The sequence below is a fragment of the Trichosurus vulpecula genome, chromosome 3, assembly GCF_011100635.1.
Source record: "Trichosurus vulpecula isolate mTriVul1 chromosome 3, mTriVul1.pri, whole genome shotgun sequence".
In the NCBI taxonomy this organism is placed as follows: Eukaryota; Metazoa; Chordata; class Mammalia; order Diprotodontia; family Phalangeridae; genus Trichosurus; species Trichosurus vulpecula.
In genome coordinates this window covers 368733549-368759632 of record NC_050575.1, presented here as the reverse complement: position 1 = coordinate 368759632, position 26084 = coordinate 368733549, and the positions used below count along the sequence as shown (strand labels likewise).

The following is a 26084-nucleotide window of genomic DNA, read 5'->3' as shown; positions in this document are numbered from 1 at the left end:
AAAATGATAATGGTGGTTTGGCCTACCTGGTGCATTCTTCCTCTTTCTCCCTGAATATGCAACTGTGCTTCTTAGCATACCTGTCAATGTCCTTTGGTCAACCACTGATTTAAGTACTGTCCAGGATGTGCTCAATCCCACCCAGAAATAGCCCAGAGAATTATAAAATTTCAGGGCTGAGCAAAATTTCTGAGATTATCTAATCAAATAAAAGGAATCTCTTCTAAGAATTCTGGAAAAGACTTTATGAGAAGCATATTACTTACACATGTGACCTATTTTACTTTTGGTCACTTTAAAGAAACACCTAATTATTAGGAAGTTTATTCTTCCATCAAGCTGAAATTATACTCTCTACATCTCTTACCCAGTAATCCCACTGGGTCCAATGAGGGGAATGCTGCCAAACGTTTAACAACTAGCTCTCTAAAAAGATAGAAAGAAAATAAACAAATACAGAGGACATACTTTGAATTTAAATCTGCATTAGGAACATTTCTTACATCACTTTCTTAAGTCTAGACAGTCAACAAAACAATAAATCATGCCCCAATTTGGAGCATTCACTGATTTCCAAGACATAAATTGCTCACACTAAAATTTTTAAAATTGGCTCTTTTGAACTGGTTATAGTTGGCTGAAACAGACCTGTAGGACTGAGATAACATAACTAATTGCTCTTTCACATGACAATTCTTTAAATAGTTGAACACAGTGATCCCCCTCTACCATCCCACCCCCACAAGACATCTCTTCTAAACATCTAGGATTTAATACCTGTTATCAAAGGATCTAATAAAATAGGCCAAAAAGTTATAAAAATACTCTACTAAATGTTACAGAAATATAGAAGTTACTTCACATAACAAAAGCAAAAGATCATAGTAGGTGCATGCCACTGGATTTCTAAAATGTAACTAAAAGGATTTCCTTCCACATGAAGCCTATGAAATGCCCATGTTCTAAGAGTAGAATCAAAAGGGCAACATCCATATGAATTCACCCAACAGAAGGCCAAAGCATGTTGGACAAATGTGTGAGTCATGTAGATTTGGTTGTGGAAAAAGAGGTACTTTGAGAACTCAGGGTCAAGTCCTCACTACTGTGTACAGACAGAAATTAATATTTCCTCTGATTTTTACTGTATTGCTTTTATAGTGTAATTGATTTTATGCTGCATTGATTTTTTTAATGATTAGCATCTGCCTAAATATACTCAAAAATGCTGGCCTCTCCCACTTTGAATGGCTTAAAGGAGTGGTTGAAAGGGGATGAGGTGATTACTGCTGAAATTAGCTCCTGGGACATTTGCTTGCTAAGCCATTTATCCTGCCATCTGTGTTTGTTAACTGTAAACAAAAATTAGCTTAGGCCAAAGCCCTACCTCCAAAAGGCAATTCTTCTGCCACTGTCCTTCCTTGTAAAATTAGGGAAGTTTGATGCTCTTTTGTGGGGATCAAATAAGGTGGTTTTCGTCTCCTAGCCAAGATCACAACAGGCAGAGGAATCACATAAAGTAATTAATAATTAAGGAATTGTCAGAGGGTTCTGACCATCTAAACCTGAAGGCCAACACACCTTGTGACATTTCCCAGCCACCCAGAATTTCTCTTTCCCTGAATCTCAATAAAAAGGGATTCTTCCTTTCTCATCAATAGCTGATGTAACTGAGGAGGCCAGTCTGACTCACTTTATTAACAGCTATACATGCAACTGTTAATGAAATGATTTTGTTTGGAGAAACATGCTTCAGTTTCCCTGGTATTACCCTTCACTCACCACACCATTAGAATTACACATAGGTTGGCATTAAGAAGCTTGAGCTTTTGACTGATGAAGAGTATGCAAGTAAACATTAGAACTGGGTCAACTTTTTATTGCAAGTTGAAAATTTTAGCATTTACCAAATACCAAGAAGACATGACCTGGTGGCAAGAAGTATACAACAAAAGCTCACTCTCTCTGATAAATTCACAGATTGGGTCTTAAACACCTAAGTGCTGATATAGATCTTAAAATATCTGAGAGAATTCAACAAGTTAACTGACCTGAAACCAGAGCATTACCACAGAACTATTTCTTGTTCACAACTGACTTAATATGAAACTGGCCCATAAAAATTTAAAAAAGAGTATTTTAATAGATTTTTCCATACCAAAATACTCAATCTCCAGGTTATGTGGAATAGATAGCTTTAAAAAATACAGAGACAGTGAAGTAAAAATCAAAATCATGTAGGAACAGAATGAGGTTCATATCATCACCATCTTCCAGCCTGTTACTAGAGTTATCTGAAAGTTGTTTCCAGTGATCTTATAATTCATTTTTGAAACATAATTATTTGAGCCACTTGTGCAATGGTCAACAGGATATTAAAATTAATAATATTAATAATAATGATAACTAACTTTTATAGAGCATGTTAATGTTTGCAAAGTATTTTACCTATTCTCACATTAGACACTCATAAATAACCCTGAGAGGTAGGAGTTATTATTGCCCCACATTACAGATAAAGAAACTGAGCCACAAAAAGGTTAAGTGACTTTCCCAGATTCATACAACTAGTATCTGATGCAGGATTTGAATTCAGGTCTTCTTGAATCCAAATCTAGCACTTAATTTTCTGTAACAACTAACTGCCTATAAAAGGCTAATAGGAGGAGGTGTACATTTCCAAAGACTTTCAATCTAATCTCTATCAAAAAAAAAAGAGATGAGAACAAGATGAGTAATACAACCAAAAATAATCACTAATAATTTTTAGTATGATATAATGAATAGTCAGCCTTGCAGCCAAGGAGATCTGGGTTCAAGTCCCACAAACTTGATGTGTGACCCTAGGCAAGTCGCTCAACTTTTCAGAATGTTAGAAAACAGTCTGAAATTATAAGTTGCAGAAAAGATGCTTTCCTGCTCTTGTCTGATGGAGTTTCCTCAATCAGCATTTCCTCATATCGATGAATCACTAGTCCAGCTGCTATCTTCACCCCCAAGTTGCTACTTAGAGCCTCTTTAGTTAATGCTTTCATTGTCAGTTAATAGATCAAGCAGGGATACATTGACGACCAACTGAGAGCAAGACTCCACATGAATGAAACAGATAAGCTCCTGGATGTGAACGGGAAGAGGCTATGTGAGACGAAGGTAGGAAAACAAAGGAAGGACAATCTTGCCCAAGTCTGGCCTTAGAAACTGCCCATTTTCTTGGGAAGCATGAAACAGACTTTAGGGCCTTTCATGGATAACATTCAGGCCAGCATTATGATTAAGGCAGAATTTTCTGTTGAAGAGCATTCTCATAATAGTCCCTCCTCCTCCCTCCACCCCACCTAACAACATCCCAGGTAATTCTTTTCTGTGTTTCCATTTCTAGAAGAATAAAAGCCTTTAGAGATCCTTCCTCATCTCTTGAATTCATCTTTCCTGGGATAATAGATTGACTTTGTGATTGGACCATTCTATTTTTCAAGTTTCCCACTACCAATGTCTGTCCGAATGTGTGGGGCTACATTTTTGTTTTTGTTGTCTATTTGCTTGTCTTCTGAAAGGCAAAGCTGATCATACATTTGATAGGCCCAGGGAGCTGAGGCTCAAGCTATGATTCCACTGGCCATAGTTTCTGTGGTTTCTTGAACAATTAAAGTGATTTTTAAAAATCCAGTCAGAAGGAGCTGGACACTACAGACTTTGCCCTGCTCTTCTGATGCCTTTTAATGAGGAGATGGGGGCTAAGTCTACTGAGATGAAGTCTTACAGTACCTTTGTTAAATATCTTTTCTATGCTGTATCTATGTCAACTTAGGTTTGTTAACTATTGAATGACTTAAGGTTGTCATTTTGTTCCAACACTAAATTAACAGAGAATCAGCCTGAGTCAAGTCCACCCCATTGTGGGCTTCTAAGGGCATCCATCTATTGCTGCCTGAGGCTGGTCCTCTGTCCAAAGCATCTCAGTGGGCTGATGAATGTGGAGTTCACATCCCACTTTGCAACTATACAAGGTTTTGAAGTTTTTCTTTAATTCTCAAGCTGTGAGAAAGGCAATATCCTGCCTGTGATATTGGGCTGAAAAAAAAAAAAGATTTGTGAACCGAAAATACAGTTATTTTTGTCATATACCTCAGTTAATTTTACACTTCTGCAAATTTTATTGCTGTGTAAATCCCTTCAAAAAAGGAACAAACTTTGAGAGAACTCCCCAAGCTGTCCTTTTATTATGTGCCATCTACTCTATGGAAGGATTCTTGGGTGTTATTATTTATAATTCTGTAAATAGCCTCAGAGACAGGATGGCATGAGGGAGAGTTTTGGACTTGAAGTCAGGGAGACGAGTTCAATTCTCACCTCTTATACTCTTGAGTTTTGTGATCATGGGCACTCTCTGAGTTTCAGGAAGTTCTCTAAGACTTAATGCCGAGCTCAATTTGAGTAAATTTTACAAGATTTTATTAAGCAATGACAGTGGGTGAGACAGCATCTGAGATTCTGGGAATCCAAAGGCAAAATGAAAAATAGTCCTTGATCTTGAGTCGTTCATATTCTATTAGAAGAAACAAGATATATACAGACAAAGTCATAGAAAATATATGTAAAGTAAGTACAAATTACTTTTTAGGTTATAGGGCTCTACTAACAGGGCTGGAGGTAGGGAGAAGGGAAGGATCAGGAAAAGTTTGGGGTAGGAGGCTGCTCTTTCTCTGAACCTTGAGGAGAATTAGGGAGTTAAATAAATCTGAGATTGCCAGTAGGATACTTGTTATCAACATAGAGGCTGCTGATTGTGCAGTGTATAGGGCGCTGGTCTTGAGTTCAAAATCTTATATCAAACACTTAATGTGTGACCCTTGGCAAGTCATTTAATGGTTGTTTGCCTCAATTTATTCAAGTGTAAAATGGGGATTGTAATAGCACATACCACCCTTGTAAGGTGCTATTATGTTATTGTGAGGATCAAATGAAATCATATTTGTAAAAGTGCTTAATACAATGCCTGGGACCTAGTAGATAATTCCATAAATGTTATTCCCTTCCAAACATGTTTATATATCTATATATATATATATATTAATATGTATATTAGTACAAAAAATTTCCCCAAATGGGAAGGAATCATAGATCCCTCATGTACTGAAAAGTAGCAGAAACAGATGGCCTTGGTTGACAAGTCTTTGCATTTATAATTTGCTTTTTCAGCTGCTCTCTTACTACACAAACTCAGAACACAGCCATTTGCAACTGATGTCCTAAACAACTATCTTTTTAAGAATATTCTTGGAAAAAAACCATTTTGTCAGTTTATTAATAAGTATTTATTAATAAATTGGTGACAACTTGGAGAGAGATCTTTAGTAGAGTGTCAGCAAGGCTCTCTCTTTAGCTTCATTCCATTCAACTTATTTTTTTAACCCTTATAGATGATGAGTGAAAGCATAGTTTGTAGATGGCATCTTAGATGACAAAAGAAGGTTCCAAAGGGACTTTTCTGGGTTGAGGCTAAAAAAGAAGATATACTGAGGATAAGTGTAAATTCCTGTGTTTGAATTTAACAAAACTAAATGCAAAAGCTGAAGGTTAAAAAGACATGACTAGTTACCTGTTTATGTGAAAAAATATCTGGGACTTTTGGTGGGCTACTAGCATGATATGTCAGTCAAAAAAGTTATTCTAATTTTAGGCTACAGCGACATCTAGAACGTGGAAGGCAATATTTACCCTGTATTTGGCCTTGGTTTGGTTTCATTGGGACTCTATCTTCTAATTGTGAGCACCATTTTTTAGTAAGGACAATGACAAGCTGGAATGTGTCTAGAGAAAAGCAAGGATAGCCAAGATCTACAAGCAATGTAGAGACTAGTCAAAGAAAATTGGATTGTTCCAAGCTGTGGTCTGCCAGTCAGTTCCATGGCTGCCAAAAGGTTCAGATCAATGTGAGGCACCACTGGACCACAGGCACCCTGGCTATTGTGTGTCAATCCCAAGGCCCTTGGAGTGTACCCTCAGAAAAAAACGATTTGTCTCAGTGGAACAATCTAGCTCAGACACCTCTCCAATAACCTAAAGATTGCCCTCAAGTGAGACTTCCTCAAACTTTTTCCACGGGAGCTCAGCTTTTATTAAAATAGCTTAATCCTCAGATCTTATTCATGTGTTGACTCATCTCTAATTAGTGGAATAAGGTTATAAGAGCCTGTACAGAGTATGGCAGCCCACCTGTCCAAACTTGGGCTGGCAGATGTGTGAATCTGCTTGGGATGCTTTGCATGGGATGAATGTTTATTTGAAGGCAATTTTGAGCATGAAGCACTTGAAGGGGCATGAAGCCTTTGGGCACATTACCATACTATATGCACTCTCCTGCAAGGATGGACTTCTCTGTACAGGGTCAGATGACTTGTCTGCAAAACTCTCTCATGTGAGCCCAGAACAGTGTATGTATGGCATTCAGACCCACACCTATGCTGGTGTAAAGTTTGCAGACTAATCTTAAGGGGTCATCTGAACTTGTCTATTTGAGTTGCCGTGTGTTTTAGAAACACTGGACCTGGAGTATGCAGCTTATCAAGGATGAAGAGCCTCCTGGGCTGACATAATTTGTTGTTTGTGCCCCAAGTTGTACTACTTGTGTGTCCTTGGGAGTCTAGACAGGTGCCAATCAGTCTGAACTAGACTGGGAAACTGCTTGTGCAGCTGGGACACTTGTAGATAAGCAGACCATCATATCTTCCTAGGCTAGCAGTTCCCAAGGGAAAAGAATGCTGCTACTGGCATCTTAATTATTCATGACTTCTCCTCCCCTGCCACTCCTATTTAGGTGGAGATTTCTGTTTCTCCTCTTCTCTTTGTCACAATTTCATAAATATATAAGCTTCTGTTTGGATTGTGAACTCTTTGTGTTTGCTTAGGGTTCCACATGAATGTTAATTTCTCTTGTAATAAATCTAGTTCCAACGCAATATCTCATGGACTTGTGATGTTCTTTTTGGTTAACAAGCTTGATTAACAGAAACTTGTAACAAGATACTTTGATAACACAGTAGCCTGTTGGGAATGGAGTTAAGGACCTTGAACATATCCTTTCAAAGGACACTGAGATGTAGTGTTCAGTGTGAACTACAGTGATGAGCTTGATCTCTTGGTGAACCATTCTTTGGACTTCACCATGAAAGATGAAGAGCTTCGTCTTACCAACTGACATGCCCGAACACACTAACTGGACAAACTGAGTGGGGTAACCAAGGTGGTTTTACATAAGTGCAAGGTCAAGTCTCTCTTGCACAGCCCTGGAGATCACATTCTTTTCAGTGCTGACAAGTATGGCATCAAGATTTGGCAATGTGGAAGAGAAATCAACTTCAAATGCTCGAAAACATTGTAGCTGAGGATTGAAATGTCTTTTTGCAACCAAAACTCCATTTTGATTGCAAATACACTGAATGTAGTCAGCCCTAGAATTTTTATCAGTAGGACTTTCCCAGCTATGGTATTCTCAAATTTGACATTGGTTAGCTTTGGAGACATCTTTGCTCTGTTATTTGACAACATCTACTTATATATCATGGACTTAAGGACAGACAACCTGAATCAGCCCCCGGCCTCTGCCTGAATATAGGAAATCGAAGATGGGCTCAAGCTTCTTGGAAGGTGAATGTCGTGGCTGAGTGGACTGGGTGAACAAAATGACATGGATTTGGTTTTGGCCACTAGTGTGCTTGACCACAATATTCACTTGGTACTATGGAAGAAACATAGCTGAAGATAGGGACAGCAAATTTAAAAAATAATGACTTTGGATACTCAGGCTGCTGGTTCTGATGCAGCCTCTGTGGGAGCCAATTTTTCATGAACTAAAATTCATACCTAATAGTATCGTCATGCAGTGAACGATTTATTTTCCTGGGTAAGCAGCAATGGGGGTGAGGGGAGGAGAAGAGTGGAAGAGAAGGATTATTTTATTGACATAATGCATCACAGCATGCTAACAGGCCACACCACTGAAACTCATTTGTACTTAGTGATGCTCATCATTTCTAAAAGAACAAATTTTGGGCCTAAAATAAAATGGGGTTTTAGCTTGAAGAAGAGAAGGCTTAGGTGAGATACAACAATTGTGTTCTAACACTTTAAAAAGATGTCACATAGAAGAGGGGGTAGGTTTATCAGACCTGGTCTCAAAGAGCAAAAGTAGGACCAATGGACTGAAATTATAAAGGGAGCAGATTTTGTTTCAATAGAAGAAAAAAGGGCAACAATATTAACAACTTAATAAAAATTAAATTTGGCCCAAAGTAGAAAATGGCTGCCCTATAGGAATACTGAGTTCAAATTCTTGAACTGTGTTCAGTCAGAGGCTTAATATCTACTGGTCAAGTTTGTTATTGCAGGGATTTATGTTTCAGTTGGGTTGCTGCACCTGATGACTTCTGAATTCCCTTTCAAATAAAAGATTTATTGATCCTAAGTGACTGCCATTTGGGTGTTGAATGATAAGGATACAAATAACTTTTTTTTTAAATCACATTGACTATCCTCAAGGAGTTTATGATATAACAATCTACTAAACAACTGGCCTTTATCTCTCTATTTAAGTATCCCATGAGTCCTATCAATTCTTTCTTTAATTTTTCCCCCACACCCATGCCTTTCTCTCCATTTCCACTGTTGCCACAACATTCTAGGTGTTTATCATCTAATATCTGGATTATGGAAATAGTCCTCCAGCTGTTGACCCTGAATTCAGTCTGCCCAGTTTATTTTCTCTCTCCTGTCACTTCGGTACTAATTGCTTTGATCATGGAAATCCCTTTTCTTAGCAACCTCTTACCACTCCACAGACCAGAGGCAGATGAAAGTCCAAATTCCTTAGTCTAAGTATTTTATGTTAGAGGTAGTATTTGAACAGAAAGTGATATAAGAGGTATTTGCCTACATTGTACTTCTTTGTAATTGTTAACTTTATGTTTATTCTATAAAAGGGATTTGTTTATTGACTTTTACAATCTAAACTCTTTATGAGTAGGGATTGTTGTATAATTGGTACCTGCATCCCTAAAGCCTAGCACACTGCACCAAGTAGGTACATCATAAACATTTATTGATTTATTGGACCTCAATGGATGAGAAGTCTCTGAGTGATTGCAGTAGAGGGTGAGACTGAAATTGGAAGGTTAGAATAAAGTATCCTCATTCCTCCTTCTGGTTTACTTTGTCTATGTATATGGTGGCAGGTGGGGGTAGGGGTAGGAAAGGGAACATGCAGTCAACATTGAAGAGAGTAACGTGTGATAAGGTATTATTTGGAAAATGCCAGGGACTGTGAGCATAAGCAGGTAGAGATAGTGAGAAGAATCATAGAATGGTGCAGTAGACAGAACACAGTGCCTGGATTCAGGAAGACCTGAAGTCAAATGTGACCTCAGAAATTTACTAGCTGTGTGACCCTGGGCAAATCACTTAATCCCTCTTTGAGTCAGTTTCTTCAACTGTAAAATCAGAATAAGAATAGAATCTACCTCCCAGAGTTATTGGGAAGATCAAATGGAATATTTTTAAAAAATGCTTAGCACAGCCCGTGGTGCATAGTACTGGCTCATTGTTTTGAGTCAAACACTGAAACACAGAACTACATTTTGGAATGAGCATTACAATGCATGCATATATGAATGATGGCTTCTATCATATGAAGCTCTGGCCAATTATGACAGGAAAGTGCAATGTCTTCTTATTTCATGAGGTTTATCTTATTACAAGGAGTCAAATAGAAATAGTCAATGTAGAAATAAGAAAAAAAATGGTTTCTGTCCCACCTCTGCTCTTTCTTGACTGCATGACCTTGGTTATATTACTTTCTTTTTTCATTTTCCTCCTTTAAATTAATAAAATTGGTTGCTGTGAAACACAAATGTGTAAAGCATTTGAAAACCATACACTCAATATGCATGAGAAATTGTCTATGGCTTGTGATACTGGGGAGGGGTGGTAGATTTATTAAGAGCCTACTATATGCCAAGCATTGTACTTGGAGTTTTGCAGATACTATCTTATTTGATCATATAACTACAAGATGTGAATAATGAATAGCTCTGACAATGAGTACTCATGAAACACATATTTTGTTTCTTTGGGGGATATACTGAAGATACAGAGAGCAGAGTCACTGTTTCAGTAAAGTGTGTTTTCTGGGGGATGGTAACCTCAAATCCTTTGTAAAGGAAAGAGCACAAAGATTGACAAAGATTCTGAATTTGAATCCAGATCTAACACTGCCAAGCTCGGTGGAAAGAAAAGTAATTTCATTTCTCTAAATCTGTTTTCCTATTTATAAAAATTAGCATAATGATAACTGTCCAATTTACCCTCAGGGCTATGGTAAGGAAACATATATCAACATGTGCTCTATGGTCCTTTGTGCTTTATTACCTGAATAAAGAATGAATGAGTAAGTGAATACATGAATACAATATTTATTATATGCCAAGCACTGTGTCAAATACTAGCAATCTGCCCTTTCTCAATTCTTTCCAAACCCCAGGACTATCACCTGAACTATGACAGATACAATGTACACTGAACCTTGCCATCAGGCCTGCTGTTGCCCCCTTAGGACTTTCAAGTCTTTCCACATATACCATAGTTGAACTTTCTTTTGTTTGTTGCCGCTCCCTAATTAGAGTGTAAACTTGAAAGTAGGGACTTTTTCAATCTCTCTATTTCTATCCACAGTACTGACCATAGTGCTTGGCTCATAGCAAACACCTAACACAAAATTCTTTTCATTCATTATTTTTATGACGATTATTTTAAAGTCAGTGTGGATTAGTGGAGAAAGCACTGGACCAAGAGTAAGAAAACCTATGTTCAAGTCATAGTTGTGAAACTTCCTGGTTGTGTGACTTTAGGGAATGGGCTGAACCTCTCTGAATCTCAGTTTACCAATCTGTTAAATAGAAGTTATAATATCTACAACCTCATGGGGTGATGGTGAGAAAAGAATCTTACAAATCACAGAGTTGTATTAACGTGAGTTATTCTTACTGTGAAAGATGATGATAACCATTAAGTAGATAGAATCCCTATTTTATACTCATACCTGTGTTATCAAGAAAGTATAAGGGAGAATCTGTACAATTGCAAAGCTTATTTAGTGGGTGGGGAGACATAGAAAAGACTTATACATGCCAGAGAACAATACAAGAGAGTATACAATTAAAAATGCTATGCAATACCTAATATTCCCAGAAATCAGTGGTTCATCATGTGTTAATCATAAGCCAACCTTCCCCTAATGACCATTTCCGAATGAATGAGCCTGTTCACACTAACCTTCGTTGGTTCTATAGTAGTTAATCATAATCTATTACTAGACCTCTTTTAAGCTTGATAGGGCCTTCTACAGCTTGCCTTTCCTTCAAATCATCATCATCATCATCATCATCATTATAATCATCTTTTAACATTTATATAGCTCTTTAACATTTCCAAAGAACCTTACAAATAATATCTCATTCATTTCTTATAACAACCCTGAGAAGTAATTGCTATTATTAGCCCCATCTAATGGGTGCAGAAACTGAAGCAGAACAAAGGATAAATGATAAAGTAACAAATAATGAAATGATAACAAATTAATACTTGTTATGTGCTGGACACTACACTAGGCAACGGAAATGCAAAAATAAGAAACACTCTAATCTTAAGGAACTTACGTTCTATTAGAAGACACCATGTGCTTATGTAAATATATACATAATATACAAAATAAAAATAGCATTTGAAGGGCCTTAATTTTCATAGTCCAATGCACAATAATAGGGCTTTAGTGAAGAATAAATGAAATCCATGTTTAGAATAATTAACAAATAAATTATAGCCACTCCTTGCATATACATGGAATGTTACTGTTCACCAAGTGCTTTCACACACATTATCTCATTAGATTTCAATAGCCCCTTACCTTTACTCTGTGTGTGTCTCTGCTTCAAGTATGTTTCTTATATGCAACACATTATAGGATTCTGGTTGTTTATCCATTCTGCTATCCACTTCATCCCATTCACATTCACAGTTATAATTACCACCTGTGTATTTTCCTCCATCCTACTCTTTCTTCTGTTTGTCCTTTCTCTCCTTTCACCCTTTCCCACCTCACCAGTGTTTTGCTTCTACCAAATCCCCTGACCTGACCTCCCTTCTGTTAGTCCCCACCCCTATCCCCTTTATTTAATCTCCTCCCCTCCTGTTGGGTAATATAGATTTCTCCTCCCCTCCTGTTGGGTAATATAGATTTCTATATTCAACTGATTGTGTATATTACTCCCTTTTTGAGTCAATACCAATGAGAACAAGGTTCAAGAGATGCCCACCACATACCTTCCCATCTTCCCCTTCATTGCAACATCTTTCTTACCTCTTCATGTCAGATAATTTATCTCATTCTACATCTTCCTTCTTTTTGTACCCAGTGTACCCCTCTTTCTCATCCCTTAATTTTGTTTTGTCAGTCTCTCAAATTCACCTTATACCGATGCCCTTTGTCTATGTGTAGTCCTTCTATCTGTACTCTTAGTGGTACAATTTTTAAGAGTTACAAGTGTCATCTTTCCCTGTGGGGATAGAAACAGTTTAGCTCTATTGAATCCCTTAGGTTTTGTTTTCCATTTGCTATGCTTTTTTTGGAACTTGATATTAGAGGTCAAATTTTTGGTTTAGTTCTCTTCTTCTCTTTATGAAGGCTTGAAATTCTTCTATTTCATTGAATGACCATTTCTTCCCTTGGTGTATTATGCTTTATTTTGCCAAGTAAGTGATTCTTGCTTGCAGTCCTAGCTCCTTTGCCTTCTTGAGTATCATGTATTATGACTTACAATCTTTTAATGTTGTTCCTGCCAAATCCTGTGTGATTCTGATTGTTACTCCCTGATATCTGAACTGTTACTTTCTGGCCGTTGGTAGTATTTTTTTTTCCTTCACCTGGTATTTCTGAAATTTGGCTATAATGCTCCTTGGGTTTTTTTTTTTTTACTCTCTTTCCTGAAGTGATCAGTGGATTCTTTCAATGCCTATTTTGCCCTCTCATTCCAGGACATCAAGGCAATTTTCCTTGATAATTTCTTGAAAGATGCTGTCCAGGACCTCTTTTTGATTATGGCTTTCAGATTGTCCAATGATTCTGATATTCTCTCTTCTGGATCTATTTTCCAGGTCAGTTATTTTGCCCATGAGATATTTCACATTTTATTCCATTTCCCCATTCTTTTGGATTTGATCAATTCATGATGTCTCACAGAGTCATTAGCTTCCACTTGCCCAATTCTAACTTTTAAGGTGTTGTTTTCCTCAATTATCTTTTGTACTTTCTTTTCAATTGGGCCAATTGTACTCTTGAAGAAGTTGTTTTCTTCAGCTAATTTTTGTATCTCTTTTTCCATTTGGCCAATTCTACTTTTTAAGCAGTTTTTCCAAGCTGTTGACTCTTTTTCCCCCATAATTTTCTTGCATTACTCTCATTTTTTACTCATTTTTTCTTCTACTTCTCTTATATGATTTTAAGCTCCTTTTAGAGCTCTTCCATGAGTCCTTTCTGGGGTTGAGGACACTTCCTTTTTTCTTTGAGGTTTTTCCCATAGGTGTTTTGACATTGTTGTCTTCTTCTGTGTTTGTGTCTTAGTCTTCCCTGTCACCAAAATAACTTTCTATGACAGATTCTTTTTTTCCCTTTTTTCTTTCTTTTAAATTTGAGCTCTGCTCCCAAGATGGAAGGGGTACTGTCTCCAGCTTCTTGTGCCAGGTGCTACAGGCCCTGGCTGTTTACCTGGTGTTGCATTGATGTTACCCTGAGGGCCAAGGGGGATCCTCATGTTCAGTGCTACACTAAGGGGATAAGGTGGGTGTTGGCTGGTGCATCTGGAGCTCATATGGGTCTGGCAGCTTACCTGATGCTGACTTGGGGTACTAGTGCTAGTGTTTGGCATGTGCTAAGGGCTAGTGGGGTGTTTATGCATTTCCCTGTGGCTACACTGAAGCACATGGCAGTCTAGCTTCTGGAGGTTGTCTGTTTGTCTGAGGTTACACTGAAGTATGGCAGGGCTGGTGCTGGCTGTGGCTGCCTGTTTGCTTAGGCACCCATAAGGGTTGGCATCTACCTGTTTGCCTAGGACTGCTGAAGCATGTGGAGGTCTGGCCCCTGGGTGGTGCCTGTTTTTCTGTCGCTACACTGAAGTATGGCAGGGCTGGTGCTGGCTGTGGCTGCCTGTTTGATTAGGCACCCATAAGGGTTGGCATCTACCTGTTTGCCTAGGACTGCTGAAGCATATGGAGGTCTGGCCCCTGGATGATGCCTGTTTGCCTGGGGCTACACTGAAGCATGTTTTAATTCTTGGAGCTGGAGTCAGCCTGTTTCCCTGGCTATGCTAAGGCACATGAGGAGTCCTGGAGTTTGGTGTTTGCCTGGTCCATGTTTCAACAGTCTGGCTAGCAGCTGCTGCGGGGGTGTAAAACCAACAACAACCAGCTCACAAAATGCTGCAAGCCCAGGTTATTTCGATCTGCTTTACTAAGGAAAGCAACATTAAGGGGTTAACAATCTCACTTTAATCCAGCATACAAATATAATTCACTCAGTTCAGTGGAAAAAGCCAGCACCCTGAACTTCAGAGCAAATACAAACAAATTACAAACATCAACTGACAGACCTTGTCTGATGCAAATCTCAATGCATAGTTACCAGAGTTTAACAAAGTCCCAACATCTGGGTTTACAAGCTGGAGGGCTCTTAAATACAGCTGCCTAGAATCTCCATATCAGTGCACCACCAAGAGTGAGAGCTCTGTCTTCCCTTTTTATGCACTCTTTAGCCATCATCAAACATCATCTGAGGGACCAGAACTTAAGCTCTTACTGTTGGCCCTGGTCTTAGCACCTCCCTTCATTGGCCCCACCTGGAGCCCCACCTTAGTTACCAATTCACACCCACATAGGCTTAATACCTAATAGATAGGGGTTTGGGCCTGGGGCTTAGCACCTAAAAAGACTCAATCAAAGACTCTGAATTAATCAAAGGAAACAAAAGCCAAATACTTCAAGGACACTTGGTTGAATAAGTGCTAAGAGCCCATCTTGATCCCCAATACAGTCCACCACACTGGAGCTCAGGATCTTCCACCGGTTTACTGAGGTGGGGCTTGCCGGGATGCTTCCCATCCTGCACTGTACACCCATTTTACCCAAGTGAGACAGCCCTTTCTTGCAGATCCTCCAAGTTCTTTGGACTAAAAGATTGTTTCACCCTGTCTTTTTCTGGTTCTGCAATTTACTGCTTATTCTGCTATCTGGGTTCCCAGAAGTCAATCAGGAAAGATTATTAAAATCACTTTTACAGATGAAGAAATTGAAATTCAGAGTAATTTTTAAGATTAAAGTCACCTAGCCAAGCGAGTAACGAAACCTGGTTTGTGACTTTAAATTGTAGCCTTTCTCCTATGTCAAATTGATTACCAAGTCCCTCTTAGCATGTAGGGCATTCATTTAGCATATCTTCTTCCTCCAATACCGGGTACCTGTGTGTCCTGGACCAATTTGTTTAATATATCTGGGTCTCAGTTTCCACATTTTCAAACTGATAACTACTGAGACCCCTTCCAGCTTGAGTCTTATAATCCTATGATCTTTATTTCAAGTCTAAGTATGCAGAGAATATAGTTTAGTAGGAGAAGTGATGCAATTGAAATCTCTGAACTTGAATTCAAATCATAACATTGCTACGTACCACTCATGTTCATTAACAATCTCTCTGGGTCTTTGTTTCCTTATCCAGAAAATAAAGATAACTGTATTATTTGTGTCAGACTCAAATGGAAACAGAGGCAACTAATCTGTTCATGAGGATTCCTGGCGGGTCAAATATTGACTTAGTTTTATATTGTAATTTATCTAAGTTATTTTATTTTTATTTATTTTGTTAAATATTTCCCTGTTACATTTTAAGCAGTTCATGTTGCACTCTGGTATGTAACAGGTTAAATGTGGACCCTCAGGACACCTATTCTGGACTATGTGATCTATGCCTGAAATATTCTCCCTCCTTTGCTCAGACTACTGACTTTAAATATCAACTAAAATCCCTCATTCTAAAGGAAGTCTTCCACAACCCCTCTTAAATCTAGTGCTTCCTCTCTTTAAATTATTTCTTTTTTATATGTGTAGCTTGCTTTTTATATATTTACTTGCATAGTGTCTCCCCTATTAGCTTAAAAAACCTGGAGGTCAAGCCAAGAAGGAAGAGTAAATTTAGGCAGGGACTTGCCTGAGCTCTCCCCCCACCTCAAAATACCTTTTAAAATGACTCTAAACAAATTCTAGAGCAGCAGAACCCACAAAAACACAGAGTGAAACAAATTTCCACCTCAAAACAACTTGGAAGGTCAGCAGGAAAGGTCTGTTGCACCAGATAAGAGAGGAGTGAAATCCAGCTCAAGCCATTCCAGCACAGTGCAGGCCACAGTAAACCTTGGGAACAGGCCTTGGGAGTGACTGAATCAGCAGCAGCCATAGCAGTGGCTGTTTCTGTTGCTCTCAGCCCATAGACTTTAAGGGGGTCAAACAACTGGCCATAAGATTACAGGAGTCTTTCACTAGCACTGAGGCAGGACTCTGTTTCTTTGGCCATACTCAGATATGGGTCACAATCCTGGGTGGCAGCCCTAGGGTGAGGAGAAGTACTAGCATAGCAGAGCTTGCAGCTAAAGTAGAGGGGGTACCCACCTAGCAGTTCCAGAGCAGAAAAAAGTGCTTGTCATCACTCACAGACCAGAGCACAGGCAGGAGAATAGCAAATGCCTCTCCTTAGGTTGTATCACTGTGGAAGAACTAAAAACTTACAGGTCCCTGGAAGTATCTCTGAAAATAGCTGCATAAAACTGCTGAAGCTTGGGCAATGCACCCTCCACCCTGGAAGCAGAGCCCTACTTTAACAAAGAGTTAAAATTCAAGTAATAGGCTGGGTGAGCAAACAATGGAAAAGAACTCTGAGTATAGAAAGCTACTATGGTGACAAGGAAGATCAAAACACACACTCAGAAGACAATGAAGTCAAAGCTTCTACATCCAAAGCCACAAGAAATATATGAATTGGTCTCTGGTAATGGAAGAACTCGAAAAGGATTTTGAAAATCAAGTAATAGAAGTGGAGGGAAAATTGGGGAAAGAAATGAGAGTGATACAAGAAAATCATGAAAAATTAGTTAACTGTCTAGTAAAAGAGATATCAAAAATTACTGAAGAAAATAACACCTTGAAAAAAACAGACTAAGCCAAAGGGTAAAAGAGGTACAAAAAGCCATTGAGAAGAAGAATGCCTTAAAAAGTTGAATTGGCCAAATGGAAAAGGAAATCCAAAAGCTCTCTGAAGAAAATTATTCCTTAAAAATTAGAATTGAGCAAATGGAAACTAATTACTTTATGAGAAATCAAGAAATAATAAAACAATACCAAAAGACTGAAAAAAAAAGCAGAAGACAATGTGAAATATCTCATTAGAAAAATGACTGACCTGGAAAACAAATCCAGGAGAGATAATTTTAAAATTATTGGACTTTCTGAAAGCCATGATAAAAAAAGAGCCTATACATCATCTTTCAAGAAATTATCAAGGGGGGCAGCTAGGTGGAGCATTGAGTACCTGAGTTCAAATCCTGCCTCAGACACTTGACGCATTTACTAGCTGTGTGACCTTAGGCGAGTCCCTTAACCTCAATTGCCCTGCCTTCCCCCCCTGCAAAAAACAAACAAACAAACAAACAAACAAAAAAATGAAAAGAAATTCTCAAGGAAAATTGCCCTGAGATTCTAGAACAAGAGGGTAAAATAAAAATCAAAAGAATCCACCTATCACATCGTGAAAGATATCCCAAAATAGAAACTTCCAGGATATTATAGGCGAATTCTAGACCTCCCAGGTCAAGGAGAATATATTGCAAGTAGCCAGAAAGAAACAATTCAATTATCATGGAACCACAGTCAGAATAACACAAGATCTAGCAGCTTCTACATTAAAGGATTGGTGGGCTTGGAATGACATTCTGGAGGGCAAAGGAGCTATGATTACAACCAAGCATCACCTACCCAGTAAAACTGAGCATAATCCTTCAGGGGAAATAGACATTCAATGAGATGGAGGACTTTCAAGCATTCTTGTTGAAAAGGCCAGAGCTGAATAGAAAATTTGACTTTCAAATACAAGACTCAAGAGAAGCATAAAAAGGTAAGCAGTAAAGGGAAATGATAAGGAACTTAATAAGGTTAAACTGTTTAGATAGTTTAGATTCCTACATGGGAATATGATATTTGTTGCTCATCAGGCTTTTCTCATTAGGGTATTTGAAAGGAATATATACACATACATACATAGATACATACATACATACATACATATATATATATGTGTGTGTGTATGTATGTACATAGACAGAGGAAACAGGTTTTATTTGAATTTGAGTGGATGATATCTAAAAATAAAATTAAGGGGTAAGAGAGGAATATACTGGGAGAAAGAGAAAGTGAGAGGTAGAATGGGGTAAATTATCTTCTATAAAAGAAGCAAGAAAAAGCTTTTATAGCAGAAGGGAGAAGGGGGAAGTGAGGGGGAGTGAGTGAACCTTATTCTCATCAGAATTTGCTCAAAGAGGGAATAACGTACACATTCAATTGGATATAGAAATTTATCTTACCCTACAGAAAAGTAGGAGGGGAAGGGGATAAGAGAAGGGGAGGGTGATAAAAGGGATGAGTAGTCAGAAGCAAAATACCTTTGAGGAGGGACAGGATGAAAGGGGAGAGAGAATAGAATAAATGTGGGGGTGGGAATGTAATGGAGGGAAACATAGTTATCAGTAGTAACTATACAAAAAGAAGCAAGTTTCTTTGATAAAGGTCTCATTTCTCCAACATATAGAGAACTGAGTTAAATTTATAAAAATAAGAGCCATTCCCAACTTGACAAATGATCAAAAGATATTTTAAGTTTTCAGATGAAGTAATCAAAGCTATCTACAGCCATATGAAAAAAATACTCTAATGCACTATTGATTAGAGAAATGCAAATTAGAACAATTCTAATTCATACCCATTAGACTGGCTAATAGGACAGAAAATATAAATGACATGTTGGAGGGGATGTGGGAAAAATGAAACATTAATGCACTGTGGGTGGGGTTATGAACTGATGTGACCATTCTGTAGAGCAATTTGGAACTATGCCCAAAGGTTTATAAAACCATGCATACCCTTTGACCTAGCAATACTGTTAGCAGCCTGGATCGCAAAAGAGATTAAAAACAACAACAACAACAAAAAGGAAAAGGACTCATGTGTGTAAAAATATTTATAGCAGCTCTTTTCTGGGGGCAAAGAATTAGAAATTGAGATGACCATCAATTGGGGAATGGCTGAACAAATTACGGTATTCACATACCATCGTGATCCTTTTGATAGTATTCTGTCATTGTGGTGAAATAATATTGTACTATAAGAAATGATGAGCAGGATGCTCTCAGAAAAACCTGGACAGGCTTACATGAGCTGATGCAAGGTGAAATGTACTGTGTACGTAGTAACAGCTATGTTGTAACATGATCAGCTGCAAATGACATATCTATTCTGAGCAATACAATGACCCAAGAAAACTTTGAAGGACTTATGGTGAAGAATTCTATCCATCCTCAGGGAAAGAACTGATGGTGTTAGAAAACAAATTCAAACATGCTTTTTAAAAAATTTCTTCATTTTTCTTGATTTCTTTTCTTGTTTTCTTTCACAATATGACTACTATGGAGATGTTTTGCATGACTGCATGCATATAGCCTATATTAAATTCTTCCTTTCTCAATGAAGGATAATGGGGAGGGAGAGAGGGAGAGAATTTGGAACTTGGAGTTTTGGAAATGAATGTTGAAAATTGTTTTTACATGTGACTGGGAAAAATAAAATATTGAATAAAAAAAAGAAAGATTATAAGCTCCTTTTCTATCCTCAGCTCTTAGCATACTGCCTGACACATAGTAGGCACTCAATAGCTGTTTATTGAATTGAATATCTTACAGATCTATGAGGTCTGCCCTTCTGGATGGTGAGGTGGAGCCTATTATGTTAATTGGTTCAAAGAAATATGCCGTTAGTCCAAACAATCTTCCATAACAATTTCCTAGCAGCAGGGGTCATACATGTATACAAACAATAGAGTAACAGTGGGCAGAATGATGGTGGAGATAATTATGATCTCTTGGGCAAAAATCGTAACTCAAACTCCTTTAATATTTTCCCCCCAAAATTATGTCAGCCCAAATAGTCTTAGCTATTTCTCAAACTTAATACTTCATCTCTCACCTCTCTGTATTCCCACATGCTGTTACTCATAAATGAACCATGTTTACTTTTTATCCCCATTGCACCTTCTCTTTTTCTACAGCTTGTCATTGTTCCCTCCCCCTCCTCATTGTTTTCATTCTACTATACTATATTATGAATACATTAAATAGACCTCATTCCTCATCCCCATTCCAGTGTAATATCCTGACTGTTTCCATCTTTATTTGCTCAGTGTAGAGAAGAGTGAGTCACACGTAATTGCTCCTTAAAAATATCATTGGGTTATTTAAGACAGAAGTTGAGCTGAAAAAGATCTAGGAATCTTAGTGGATCATGAAGCAAATATGGATCAGCAGATTTATATGGCAATTTAAAAAAGTTAATTTAAACTTGGGATGATCAGATCACATCTGGAGTATTGTATTCAGGTCTTGGCACCACAACTTGGGCAGAACAATGCTAGAGTATGGCCTGTCCGGAGGAGGGTAATCTGTTGAAGGGTCTCAAGTTTATGCCATATGAGGATCTACTGATAGAAACACAAATATTTTGCCAGGAATAGGAAACAAAAAACAAACTAGGGATCATATGAGAGCTGTATTCAAGTATATGAAGGGCTCTCTTGCAGAAGAGAGGTTAGATTTGGTCTGTTTGGTCTTATAGCGCAGAATTTAAAATGATGGGTAGAAATCACAAAGAGGGAAATGTAAGCTGGACATAAGGACAAAATTCCAAGTGAGTAGATATCTCCAAAAGTATAATGGTCTGCCCTGGGATCCCACTCATTAAGTCCTTAGGAGAAAAAACTGATCGTTTATCCTTCCTGCTATAAAGTGAAGGCCTTTTAATATGTAGTTTGGACTATTCAGCCTCTGAAGTCTCTTACAATTCTTAATGTCTGGTGTGTTCTAATTCTAAGTGAAATTAATTTAACAGTGGAATAATTGTACAACAGGGATTCAACATTTTATAGTGACCCTTATTTTCATATCTTATGATATCTACCAAGATTAGTTAAACTACATGGGGATTTTAAGCCTGGAAAAGGGAAAAGAATGGGGGACATTACAACCATATTCAAGTATTTGAATCATTGTCATGGGGAAGAAAAATGTGACCTGTTTGATTTTCTATAGAAGATGGAATTGGAAATAATGTGCAGAAGTAGAAGAAATCTACATTTAATCAAAAGAAAAAACTACCCAGAAATGAGCAGTAGCCCAATGTAGGAACTAGAGGACTTAGGATAGAGAGTACTCCTTAACTGTGGAGTTCTTCAAGTAGAACATGGCTGATCACTTCTATGGATGTTATAAAAGGAAGGAATTGTTGTTCATGTAAAACTTAGACCATATGGTCTTTGAAGTTTCCTCTCAATCTGAGGTTGTATAATCTTGCCAAAAAGTCTTCAGTGGCTCCCTATTATCTATTGCAAGAGGGCTATGACATCAGGGAGATGATGATATGACTTACAGTTGACTTTGATTTGAGTGAGGGAGAGCTGTGCAAGGTCACCAGCCTCCCTTTCTCCTCCAGAGCTATCTGGGTCCAGTAGCCTGATATTCATCAGGACGATTGGAGGTGGCCCAGGATGCAATGGAAGACACTGGCCCTTTTAGGCTAAAGTCTTTTTTAGCTTCTCACTTTGAGTGAGGTAAAGCCCATTCCTTGAATAGGCCTCTTAAAGAAGTGAGTCAAAGGATGACCTTCTTAATTAAAAAAAAAAATCAGCCTGGGAGGGGAAGCCTCAGGGTTGCTGTTCCATTGACACTCACTCTAAGCCAGCAGGGCCCAAAATATAGCCATTAAGTGGCGCTTGGGCAGGGACCTCTACTGGTCTTTGAGAAAAGGAAGGACAAACACAGCAACATTTTCAAATGTCTTTATCCTTTAGCCATGGCCCTCCATTATCCCAAAGCACCTGTACCTTGCCAGCTTTATCTTATACTATATCCCTCCACATACTCGATACTTTGGACTAACTGGATAAATTTGTTCCCTGAACATAACCTGCCTTTTCTGTCCAAGACTCTGGAATCCCTCCCCCCACTCCCAGTGATGATGTTGAAATACTGAATTCCCACCTACAATTAAAACAAATCTCGGTGCAAATGCAACTTGCTCCATGAAGCCTTTCTTCTTTTCCTCCTGTCAGGAATGACCTTTAGGAACATAAGGAAGTCTTGCTTTTGCATATGACTAGTGGATTCACTTATCACACGCTATTTTCTATTATAATAATTATTGGATATGCCACAACCCTCCACTAGACTGTGATATGTATTATAGAGATCTGGGTGGTGTCACTACTCCCTATCCTCAGTGGGTAGATTGTTGGGTTTGGAATAAGGTAGAGTTGAGTTCAAATCCTACCTCACACCCTTCCTCTTTGTGTAGCCTGTCTCTTTACCTGAAAAATAGAAATAATAACAGAATCTACCTTACAAGGTTGTGATATTAATGAAGTGTTTTGTAAACCTTGTAACACCATAGAAATGCTGGCTATTACAGTGGCAAAGACAAAATTTTAATAACACTTTGAAACTCTCCAAGTGATGAACATGGTGTCCCTCATGTAATTTTTACTTAAGAAATATCTGTACAATACAATGAGAATATTAGGTTGAACAAATAAAGTATTAGTGATATTGCAAGATGCGCAGGATCATGCGTGTCTATATATGGAGAACAATCATTCTATAAGCATTTACCTGCCTACCATGTACAAGGCGATCTTTTGGAGGTCAGAGATTCAAAAATAGAAAAAAAAAATGTTTTCTCAGATCCCAGAATCTTAAATTAGATTAGGTTTTAGATAAAAGACATCATGATTGTTACATATGGTCCTTTGGTGGGATCTTTCTGTTCTATCAGAGCATGCATGTGAAGATGGCATAGGGAAGCATTCATCTACAGATCAGTCACTATGTGGGCAGAGTTTCCCCACTTACCAATAGGAACACATTGAAATGATCTGAAGAAATAGTCAGGAAATCAAAGGAATATACTTTCCTACTCAGTCTGCAACTGAATTCCCTAAAAACTTTGCAGAATTACCATTTCCTATGGGCATAGTTACCTACCAAGAGGAAAAATTAGCCATCCCAGAGGCTCCCTTGGAACTCCTTTGAACAAACATAAAACAGAAATAAAAAGGGACAGAGCTTTCTTGCGAGCCTCTTTTGCAACTGAAGGTACTTCCTTTGTCTTTTTTTTAAAGGAACCAAGGCCATCCGGTAGACAGCTCACCAAAGATTCATTTATATACATACATGTACATACACAGGCATATAAATATATATGAAATATACATAGACACTATACATACATGCACATATACACATATGTTTATCATAAAGGGTTTGTTTACTCCCCAGCCTAAGAATGCCTAATACTAGATTTCATTCATTCATTAGTGCTTACAGAACAATATATTGAAACTGGTATTTGCTCTTCCCTATCCTGAAACCATTAGAATGGATATGAAGGGGCTGGCTAGAAGTGCTTTTTTATGGCTCTGAAGTGACATAATTAGCAGCCTTTGAACCACTGAGTTATTTGATCATCCATTTCTATCAAAAAGAGTTTTCATTAACCATTTTCTTTCCAAGGGTTTGAATCAGAAGGAGCCTGACACCATCTTGTTCAAGCCATATCTGAATAGAATACAACATATCCTCAAGTGCATAATCAAAGAAGTAGTTATTCAACCTCTGCTTGAAGATCTCTGGAGTGGAAGAATCTACGGTAACCTTCCTTTAGATCCACCAGGTTCATATTGTGGCATGGAAGTAATTTCAGATTCTTTAAGGGCACAAAAAAATAAATAACAGCTAACATTTGCAAAGCACTTTGAGCTGTATAAAGTATTTTATGTAACTCATCTCAATTTTATTCTCACAACCCTATATGGAAGGTAAATTAAACTCATTTTACAGAAGCTAAGGTTAAGAAAGAGGTTAAATAACTTTCCCATGGTCACAGAGCTAGTAAGTTTCTGAGTCTGGATTCATATTTCTTCTGGTTAGCTCTACAAAGCTGGAAAGGATTCAAATATGGACACAGTACTCAACTGTATCTTAGTTATTTGAGGAACACTCTACACAAGTTTGGCTTGATATATTTTTGGCCACAGTAATTTATAAAGATTATCAATTAAGATATATAGTAGTTGTAATATACATAAGCATATTCATATGAAATAATAGACATGAAGTATTGACCTATAAGTTGTTAGGAAGTCTATCTATTTTTATTTTGAAATGAAATTTGCTGCTTTTAGTTTTCCATTCATTGATCCTAATTTTACCTTCTGGGGTCCTGTAGGACAAAATTAATTGCTCACAACCTGGTAACCTTTCATCTAATTGAAAACAACTACACAATTGCTCACAACCTGGTAACCTTTCAACTAATTGAAAACAACTATTATGACTTCCATTTCTTCAGGCTAAAGATTCCCAACTTCTCCAGATGATCCTTGTATGACCAGATCTTCAATTTTCTCACCATTTTGACTGAACTTTTCAAGTTGAATTCTAGTGATAATGCCCTCTTCCTAATGCACAATAATCCAGAGGGAGTCTTACCTGAGCAGAAAGCAATGTGATTCTTGTTTCCCTCATTCAGGATGCTTTGCCTCTATTGAAACAATCGAAGATCAAACTAGCGTCTTTGGTTGCCTCATCACACTCTCTCCACTCCTGGCCCCCTCCACCATAGATAAGGAAAGTAAATATTTACTGGTATGATATACAATTCTCTTTAGCAGGGCTCAGTACTAATGTGTTAACCTTTTTTCCCCTCACATCTATTCATTGTTCATTTACTTAAATACTTCCTCCTCCTCATTCTCTGTGTTTTAGAAGATAACAAAGGCTATCAATCAACTGGAACAGTGCTGATGTTTCCATGGCAGTTTTGTAATTAGCTTTGTTCACTAGGGGTTCAGATGAGTCCAATAAACTTTTTTTTTACAAGATTTTCAGGCAGAATACTCACTTTATACTGCCAAAATGTGCAGAGAGTTCAACTCTGCCAGTTATTGTTCTTCAGTTCCCTAATAGAGAATCATTGAATTTCAAAATTCAAAAGATATCAAAGGTCATATGGTACAGGCTGTACCTAAATAGGAATTCCTTCAACATCTCTGCCTCTTCTTGAAGGTCTCAAGAAACAGGAGATCACTATCCTGAGACATACTATTCTACTTTGGGATAGCTCTAATTATAAAGAAATTTGGCCATAAATTGCTAGAAAGTAAGATTCTATTCACTGATCCTTTATTGTCAAGGAGATTAGATCTAACCCCTCTTTCACATGACAGCCTGTAAGTAAGGTGGATTTTAGTGTGTATCAAGTGGATTTTTGTTATAATTTCTTAGAGTTCGGTTTCCCAGGATCCACAGCCATAGCAATCTCTTATTCCCAGTTATGGGTTCTCAAGATTATTGTTCGAAACATCTCTACCACACTTGTGCAGCATCATATAATGATAAATAATATAAACATTTGTGCTTAAATTGTAAACATCCACTGTGACTGCACAGTAAGGTACAGGGATGAGGTGATGTAAACTTGTGAGGCTACTGCTACTAATATGCCTTTTTGTCTGATGCCCTATAAAGGAGGTGGGCACTGGTCAGTGAGTTGGGGAACCCTTAGGGTTGAATGCGCGAGTTGGAATGCTGTGTGTCCCTTGACTGGCCCCCATCAAGGCTTGGAGA

At 38.0% G+C, this 26084-nt stretch overlaps 1 pseudogene; it reads left to right on the top strand.

Annotated features, from left to right (window-relative positions):
- The first annotated feature begins 3090 nt into the window (after nt 1–3090).
- On the top strand, nt 3091–7060 carry LOC118842619 (annotated as a pseudogene).
- The last annotated feature ends 19024 nt before the right edge of the window (nt 7061–26084 follow it).